The sequence below is a fragment of the Mandrillus leucophaeus genome, unplaced genomic scaffold (assembly GCF_000951045.1).
Source record: "Mandrillus leucophaeus isolate KB7577 unplaced genomic scaffold, Mleu.le_1.0 Scaffold578, whole genome shotgun sequence".
Classification (NCBI taxonomy): domain Eukaryota; kingdom Metazoa; phylum Chordata; class Mammalia; order Primates; family Cercopithecidae; genus Mandrillus; species Mandrillus leucophaeus.
In genome coordinates this window covers 723,627-731,922 of record NW_012106230.1, presented here as the reverse complement: position 1 = coordinate 731,922, position 8,296 = coordinate 723,627, and the positions used below count along the sequence as shown (strand labels likewise).

The following is an 8,296-nucleotide window of genomic DNA, read 5'->3' as shown; positions in this document are numbered from 1 at the left end:
CGTCATGCACCGGCAGGGAGCGCTCAGGGGCGCTGGGGGGCGCTCATAGGGGTTCTAGCCTTCGCTCCGCCGGCGGCCGCGCCGGGAGCTCTCCGGTCTTGGTCAGCACCCCCGCGCGCTGCCCCAAATACACACTCGCCCTGAATGAATAAGGGATGCTCGCTGTGCGGACGCGGCTCCGTGACAGTTCTCGGTGGCCTCCACCATCAGACCTCCGCCCTGAGCCCCTGCCCCAGCGAGCTTCCGCAGCCGCCGAGCCTGCCGCCTTCCCTCCATGGGCCCAGCGCTCCTTCTCCGAAACTGCGTGAGGGACGGCGTAGACCTGTGCCCTCCGAGCACCGCTGCCCGGCGGTCGGGAATCCTTTATGCTGTGCGGCGTTCGGCGCGGGCTGCAACGTTTCTCCCAGTGGCTTGGGGCAGAGCACCTCAAGGAGGCGCTGTTGGACCCTTTCTCTTTTGCTTTGGGGGTTCGGTCTACCATCATTCAGTCCTTTACTAGGCTTAGTATTTACCAAGCGCCTACTGTATACTGATTTGGGAAACAGTTGGCTGGGGGAAGCCCCAAGACGGACTCAGGAGCCTCCTTTCCAAGAGAGCGTCTGCTTCGCCTCCCTTACTTTATATCTGGTCCATTACAAGCTATGGGCCTAGTGTGCGCCCCCATGCACAGCTGGAGTCCCCACTCCTCTGTGCAAAGACAGAGTACTTGCAGCCCCTGAGCACCGAGCAGCATCTGGGGAAGATGAGACTTGTTGGGAGGGCCGATCCCCTCCTTCTCACCCTTCCCTACCCCGCTTTAGTCCAGACAAGAAAGGAAATGGGTATATTTTGAGCACTGGTTTGTGGTCTCAGTACCTCACAGGTTTTTTGTTTCCTGTTTTTCTGACAGAGTTTCGCTGTCACCCTGGCTGGAGTTCAGTGGCGATATCGGCTCACTGCAACCTCTGCCTCCCGGTTCAAGCTGTTCTCGTGCCTCAGCCTCCTGAGTAGCTGAGATTTACAGGCGCGCGCCACCACGACCGGCTCATTTTTGTATTTTTAGTAGTCAGGGTCTCGAGCTTCTGGTTTCAAGTAATCCGCCTGCCTCGGCCTCCCGAAGTGTTGGAATTACAGGCGTGAGCCACCTTAATGTTTTTATCTAAGTATTTTGAAACCTAATGACTTCTCTGCTCAGATTTTGCAGAATGATTGTTACATTCAATTCAGTAAACTTTAACAGCATCTTCTATATGCCCGAAATGAATAGGACGCTCCGTAATCCCTTAACAGGGGTAGAGATGAGGGAACAAAGACATTCAAACCTGCCTGTGATCAATAGTCTCAGTCAACAAGCACCTACTACTGAGTGGCAGGCATTGCCAATAGGAAACACCAGGATGAGAAAGGGGAGTCCTCACCCCTGAGGAGCTCCCAGACTACTGGGACAGAGGGAGAGAATGCAGCCCCTGATTTTTAATGATAATGCTGTAGAGAATCACCTGGTACTCTGGGAGTATGAGGAGGGTCACTTTTTCCCTCTTCAGAGAAGGGCAGAGGTTTCCTGGAAGAGAGAAAAATTCAAGTGTATTGTGAAACATGATGAGTCAGCAAGAGTAAGAGCGTGGGATGAAGATGTTCTAACAGGAGGGAACAGCATGAGCAAATGGGGCAGTGTTTATGGAAACTGGAGCAAAAGCGTCTGTCCACGCGTCCTAGCTCTCCTTTTCTTTCCTTTTCTTTTCTTCTTTTCTTTTCTTTTCTTTTCTTTTCTTACAGGAACTCTGCATCCCGAGATGAATTCACAGCCATGGATTTAGCTGGGTCCTAAGTCCCCGCAGGTGTGACATTCATGTCCTTTCACAATGCAGACCTTTGTGTGTCAGAACAAGCCCCAGGGATACCTGGGTTCTAGCTCCACATCTGCTCCCACGTGCAGTATGGCCTTGGGTGGTCGGTGGAAACTCCTGTCTGCTTCCCAGGACCATTGTGAGGCTCAGCTGAGGGAAGTGGAGGAACTTTGAAAATTGTTAAGTCCAAGGTCGGGCGTGGTGGTTCGCGCCTATAATCCCGGCACTTTGGGAGGAGAAGAAGAAGAAGAAGGAGAAGGGGAAGGGGAAGGGGAAGGGGAAGGGGAAGAAGAAGAAAAAAGAAGAAGAAGTTGTTCCCAGGAACCAGAGACAGAAGAGAATTTCCTGCTTCTTTTGATCAGGAAAGGAACCTCCTCCTGCTTACCCCACAGCCCCCCTTCCTCTGGGTTAGTCTCTCTCTCTCACACACACACACACACACACACACACACACACACACACACACACCCCTCCTGTACCATAAGCCCTGCCCTTGCGGTTGAGGTGGAGGGAGGGATAGAGGCAATCACGGAGACAGGGAGTCCCAGGAGGGGACTGGGGGTATTCCTGCCACAAGAGCAGGAAGGTGGCCTGATGAGTGAAGGACCTGCTTCCTCAGCCAGGCTCAGCCACTCACTGACTTCCTTGTTGTGGGACTTTGGACATGAGAAGTAACAGTAACAACAGATAACAACAATAGCTAATGTATATTGGATGTGCAAGGATGTATTAGCAGCTTGGGCTGCTATCACAAAATACCACAGGCCAAATGGCTTTAACAACAGGTTTTATTTTCTTGTAGTTCTGGAGGCTGGAAGTCCAAGATTAAGATTTCAACTGAGTTGATTTCTGATGAGGGCTCTCTTCCCAGCTTGCAGACGGCTGCCTTCTTGCTATGTCCTCACATGGCCTTTCCTCAGGTGCTTGTGCAGGCAAGGTATTAGAGAAAGTGAACTCTCCAGTGTCTCTTCTCACATGGACACAAATTCTGTCTGATCAGGGCCCCACCCTGATTACTTCATTTAATCTTAATTATTCTTTAGAGGCCCCATGTCCAAATACAACCACACTGGAGGTTACAGCTTCAACATGTGAATTTTGAGGGACACAAACATTTATTTCATAACATAGGTTTGTGCTAAGTGCTTGACATGCAGTATCATAATTGATCCATTCAATAATGCTTGCTTAATTTTCTCTCTAACTTCCTAAAACAGGTTATTTTATTGTTACCAGATTTTTTTTTTTTTTGAAACAGAATCTTACTCTGTCACCCAGGCTGGAGTGCACTGACATGATCATTACTCTCCACAGCCTCAACCTCGCAGGCTTAAGCGATCCTTCCAGCTCAGTCCCCCAAGTAGCTGGGACTACAGGCATGTACCACCATGCCTGGCTAATTTTTGTATTTTTGTAGAGACAGAGTTTCACCGTGTTGCTCAGGCTGGTCTCAAACCCCTGGACTCTATTGATCCTCCTGCCTTGGCCTCCCAAAGTGCTGGGATTACAGGCATGAGCCACTGTACCCAGCCTTGTCTCCATTTTACAGGTAAAGAAACGGAGGCTAGGTGACTACTGGCCCAAGGTCACACAGCTGTTCACTCTCTAAGATGGAACTTAAACCCAGAACTACTGAATTCCTGCTTATTAACTGCCACGTCTGTCTGGGCCTTAAGTTTTTCATGTTAAAAATGAGGATGAGAAGGCCGGGCATGCTGGCGCATACCTGTAATCCCAGCACTTTGGGAGGCCAAGGCAGGCAGATCATCTGAGGGCAAGAGTTTGAGACCAGCCTGGCCAACATGGTGAAACCCTGTTTCTACTAAAAATACAAAAAAATTAGCCTGGTATGGGAGCATGTACCTGTAGTCCTAGCTACTTGGGAGGCTGAGGCAGGAGAATTGCTTGAACCCAGGAGGTGGAGGTTGCAGCGAGCCAATATTGCACCATTTCACTCATACTTGGGCAACAAGAGTAAAACTCTGTCTCCAAAAAAAAAAAAAAAAAAACGGGGGGTGGTGAGAATCTCTGCCCTATCTACTTCATGTGGTTTTACCTGGAAGACTTTGATTCTAGGAAAGTGATGTGCACATATAAGTTGTTTTCGTTAAGCAGAAAATATCCAGTGATAGAAGTGTTCTAAAATGTAGCTGTCCCAGGTCATTAAAATTAGCCCCCCTTAATCTCAGAACTGGAAGGCAACTTTGAGATCATCTACACTTGACACTTGAACAATGCGGGGGTTAGGGGCATTGACCCCCGTGCTCAGTTGAAAATCCACAGATAACTTTTCACACCCCCAGAACTTAACTACTAATAGCCTACTGTTGAACAGAAGCCTTACTGAGAACATAAAGTTGATTGACATATATTTTGTATGTTACAGAGATTATATACTGTGTTCTTAAAGTAAGCTGGAGAAAAGAAAATGTTATTAAGGAAATCGTAGGGAAGAGGAAATATATTTACTATTCATTAAGTGGAAGTGGATCATCATCATGTTTTTCCATGTTTGTTGTCTTCATGCTGAGAAGGCTCAGGAGGAGGAGGAAGAAGAGGGGTTGGTCTTGCAGTCTCAGGAGTGGCAGAGGCAGAAGAAAAGCTACCTGTAATTGGACCTGTGCAGTTCGAGCTCGTGTTCAAGGGTCAACTGCAGTGTTATATAACCACTCCCCACCACATCCCACCGGGTGGGATAAGAAAACAGGTGCCCAGATAGGGGAAATGCCTTGCCCCAGGCCACGGATTAGAACTTAGGGAAACAGTCCTGGTCTACTTACTGCTCCACAGGTTCTTCTCAACAGGCTCAGCCTCAGTCTCATCCACGAATTTTTCCAAACTGGGCCATTTGGTGGGAGCAGCGGGGTTCCACCTCACTGCTGGATTGCCATCAGGGACAGTTGGTATTCAGGAAGCATCCCCTTGTCCTGAACCAGGATATGGTGAGCGCCATGGTCACAGCTGCATGACTCCGGCCCATGCAATTTATAGCCTCCCTACCTTGGTTTTCCAATCCATTTTCCTATGACTAGCAAGTACAGGTGGCAAACTGCTGGCTCAGAAACAAGTTTGATTTTGTAGGCTTTTTGTGGCTTATACATGTTTTAAAATATGATGTCATAGGGGAACAAAAATACCTTTTTCACTACCCTTCATTGTTCTTAGTTGGGACAGACCCCTGTAACAAAAGACAGATTAAAAGAAAAACAAGTTTATTAACATATACACTTTATGGATACATGGGAGATACTGAGGGAAATGAGTAAATCTCCAAGAGGTGCCCTAAATACCCTTGCCTGCTGAAGCAAAGAAGAAAAGTGAGGTGGCCAGGAAAAACACCATAAACAAGGGTAAGATTTGTTATGCAGATTTGAGTCCCTGCTTTTTCCCTTCATGAGAGTTTCCAGTGATAGAGGCGTATTTTGGGATGACATATTCTGGTCATATTAGAGTAGCATATCCTGAACCCCATCAATGCAACATTTTTAGAAATGAGAGAACTGATCAGGTATGGTGGCTCATGCTTGTAATCCCAGCACTTTGAGAGGCCGAGGTGGGTGGATCTCTTGAGGTCAGGAGTTCAAGACCAGCCTGGGCTACACGGTGAAACCCCGTCGCTACTAAAAATACAAAAATTAGCCAGGCATGCTGGCACATGCCTGTAACATGCCTGTAATCCCAGCTACTCAAGAGGCTGAGGCACGAGACTTGCTTGAACCCAGGAGGCAGAGGTTGCAGTGAGCCGAGATCATGCCTCTGCATTCCAGTCTGGGCAACAGAGTGAGACTCCATCTCAAAAAAAAAAAAAAAAAAAAAAATTAGCCATGAGCAGTGGTGCATGCCTGTAGTCCTAGCTATTCTGGAGGCTGACATGGGAGGATCGCTTGAGCCTGGGAGGTTGAGACTGCAGTGAGCCATGATCATGCCACCTAACTCTAGCCTCAGTGACAAAGTGAAACCATATCTCAAAAAATAAAAATAAAAAAGCAACCGAAGTACCAATCTAGGAAACTTATTCCAAGCAGCAAAGGATTAATCTCCCTAATATATAAAGAGCACCTACAAATGGATAAAAATATCAACAGCTCTTGGGAGGCCAAGGTGGGTGGATCATCTGAGGTCAGGAGTTTGAGACCAGCCTGGCCAACATGGCAAAACCCCGTCTCTACTAAAAATACGAAAATTAACTGGGTGTGGTGGTGCATTTCTGTAGTCCCACCTACTCAGGAAACTGAGGCAGGGGAATTGCTTGAACCCGGAAGGCAGAGGTTGCAGTGAGCTGAAATCACACCACTGCACTCCAGCCTGGAGACAGAGCGAGATTCTGTCTCAAAAAAAAAAAAAGGGGGGGGCGGGTGTGTTGGCTCGCGCCTGTAATCCCAGCACTTTGGGAGGCCGAGGTGGGCAGATCACCTGAGGTCAGGAGTTCAAGACCAGCCTGGTCAATGTGGCGAAACTCTATCTCTACTAAAAATACAAAAATTAGCTGGCTGTGGTAGCACATGCTTGTAGTCCCAGCTACTTGGGAGGCTGAGGCAGGAGAATTGCTTGAACCCAGGGGGCAGAGGTTGCACTGAGCTGAGATCAAGCCACTGCACTCCAGCCTGGACAATAGAGCAAGACTCCGTCTCAAAAGAAAAAAAAAAAAAAAAAAGAAGACAAAGCATGTAAAAGATAATTCAATGAAAAGAACATATGAATTGTTCCTAAACGTGTGAAAAGATCATCATCTATGCTCATAATAGGAGACATACACATGAAAAACACACCGAAGTACCATTTTTCACCAGATTGACAAAAAAAAATTAATTAATCATGCCACATTATTTTTAATTACGTACAAAGATCTAACATGTCACCCAGGGACCATTTCACCCACTGCTCTGTTTGGCCGCCAGTCTCTTGGCTCTCTCTTCTGCAATGGTGAGGCGGATACCCTTTCCTCGGGGAAGAGAAATTCATGGTTTGTTGCCCTTGCCAATAACAAAAATGTTGGAAAGTCGAGTGACAAAGCTGTTGCCACTGGCATCTTTCACATGAACCATGTCAAAAGATCCAGGGTGCCTCTCTCTGTTGGTGATCACACCAATTCTTCCCAGGTTAGCACCTCCAGTCACCATATGCAGGTTACCAGTGTTGAACTTGATGAAATCAGTAATCTTGCCAGTCTCCAAATCAATCTGAATGGTATCATTCACCTTGATGAGGGGACCAGGGTAGCAGATGGTGCGAGCATCCTGAGTGTCCAGATGAGGGATTACTTTGGTGTCCACAAAGATTTTTCTCACTTTGCGCCACTTGTATTTGGCCTCCTCAGGTGTAATATGATATACAGCAAAGCAACCCTTGGTGTCATAGATCAGAGAGAAATTATTCCCGTCTTGTCAATGCTGATGACATCCATGAATCCAGCAGGGTAGGTTATATCAGTTCAGACCTTGCCATCGATCTTAATGAACCGCTACATGCAAATCTTTACTTCATCTCCTGTCAGGGCATAGTTAAGTCTGTTCCTTAGGAAAATGATGAAGGGGAGACACTCTCTCAACTTGTGGGGACCGGTGGATAGACAAGGAGCAAACACACCGGTCAATTTATGCAGCATCCAATGTTTTGGAGTTGCTGTCTGGTTCAGATGCTTCTTGGGACCACGAGCCATGGCTGCATTAGGCATGGAAAGAAAAAAAAAGAATTTTTCTTTAAGTTTGATAATGCATATCTTTGGGAGAGTGTGGGAACACAGTCACTCTCATATATTCCCGATAGAAATGTAAATGAGATTGCGCTATTGCACTCCAGCCTGGGTGACAGAGCCAGACTCTGTCTCAAAAAATAAAAGAAAAGAAAAGAAAAGAAAAGAAATGTAAATGTGTACAATCTCTATGATGAGTAAATTGTCAGTATCTATCAAAATCATAAATATGAATTCCTTTGACCTATCAGTTTTGCCTCTAAGCATTTTATCCAATAGATATATTATCAATGTGTGAAATACTATAAATACAGGCTTGTTTATCAAAGCAATACTTTGAAAGCAATCTCTATGTCTATCAAAAGGGATCTGGCTAAATAATTATGGTACATTCATACAAAGAAATATCAGGCATGCCAGCAGTGGCTCAAGCCTGTAATCCCAGCCCTTTGGGAAACTGAGGCAGGGGAATTCCTTGAGTCCAGGAATTCAAGGCCAGCTTGAGCAACATAGTGAGATCCCATGTCTATTTATTTTCTTTTTACTTTTTTCTATTTTTAAATAAAATAAAAATAAAAATAAATTTCTATTTTTTTAAATAAAATAAAAACAAATAAATCTCAGGCAGTTGTAAGCAAGAATGAGGCAGTTGTTTATATATTGATAGACAAGGCTCTTAAGATAAATTTTAAGGGGAAAAGACAAAATATAGTATCCTGTGAAAAGTATGTTATAATCTGTGTGAATAAAGGAAAAATAACATTTGCCTCATATGTTT

At 46.0% G+C, this 8,296-nt stretch overlaps 1 pseudogene; it reads right to left on the bottom strand.

Annotated features, from left to right (window-relative positions):
- Positions 1-6,697: 6,697 nt before the first annotated feature.
- LOC105552871 lies at positions 6,698-7,485 on the bottom strand (annotated as a pseudogene).
- Positions 7,486-8,296: the final 811 nt, after the last annotated feature.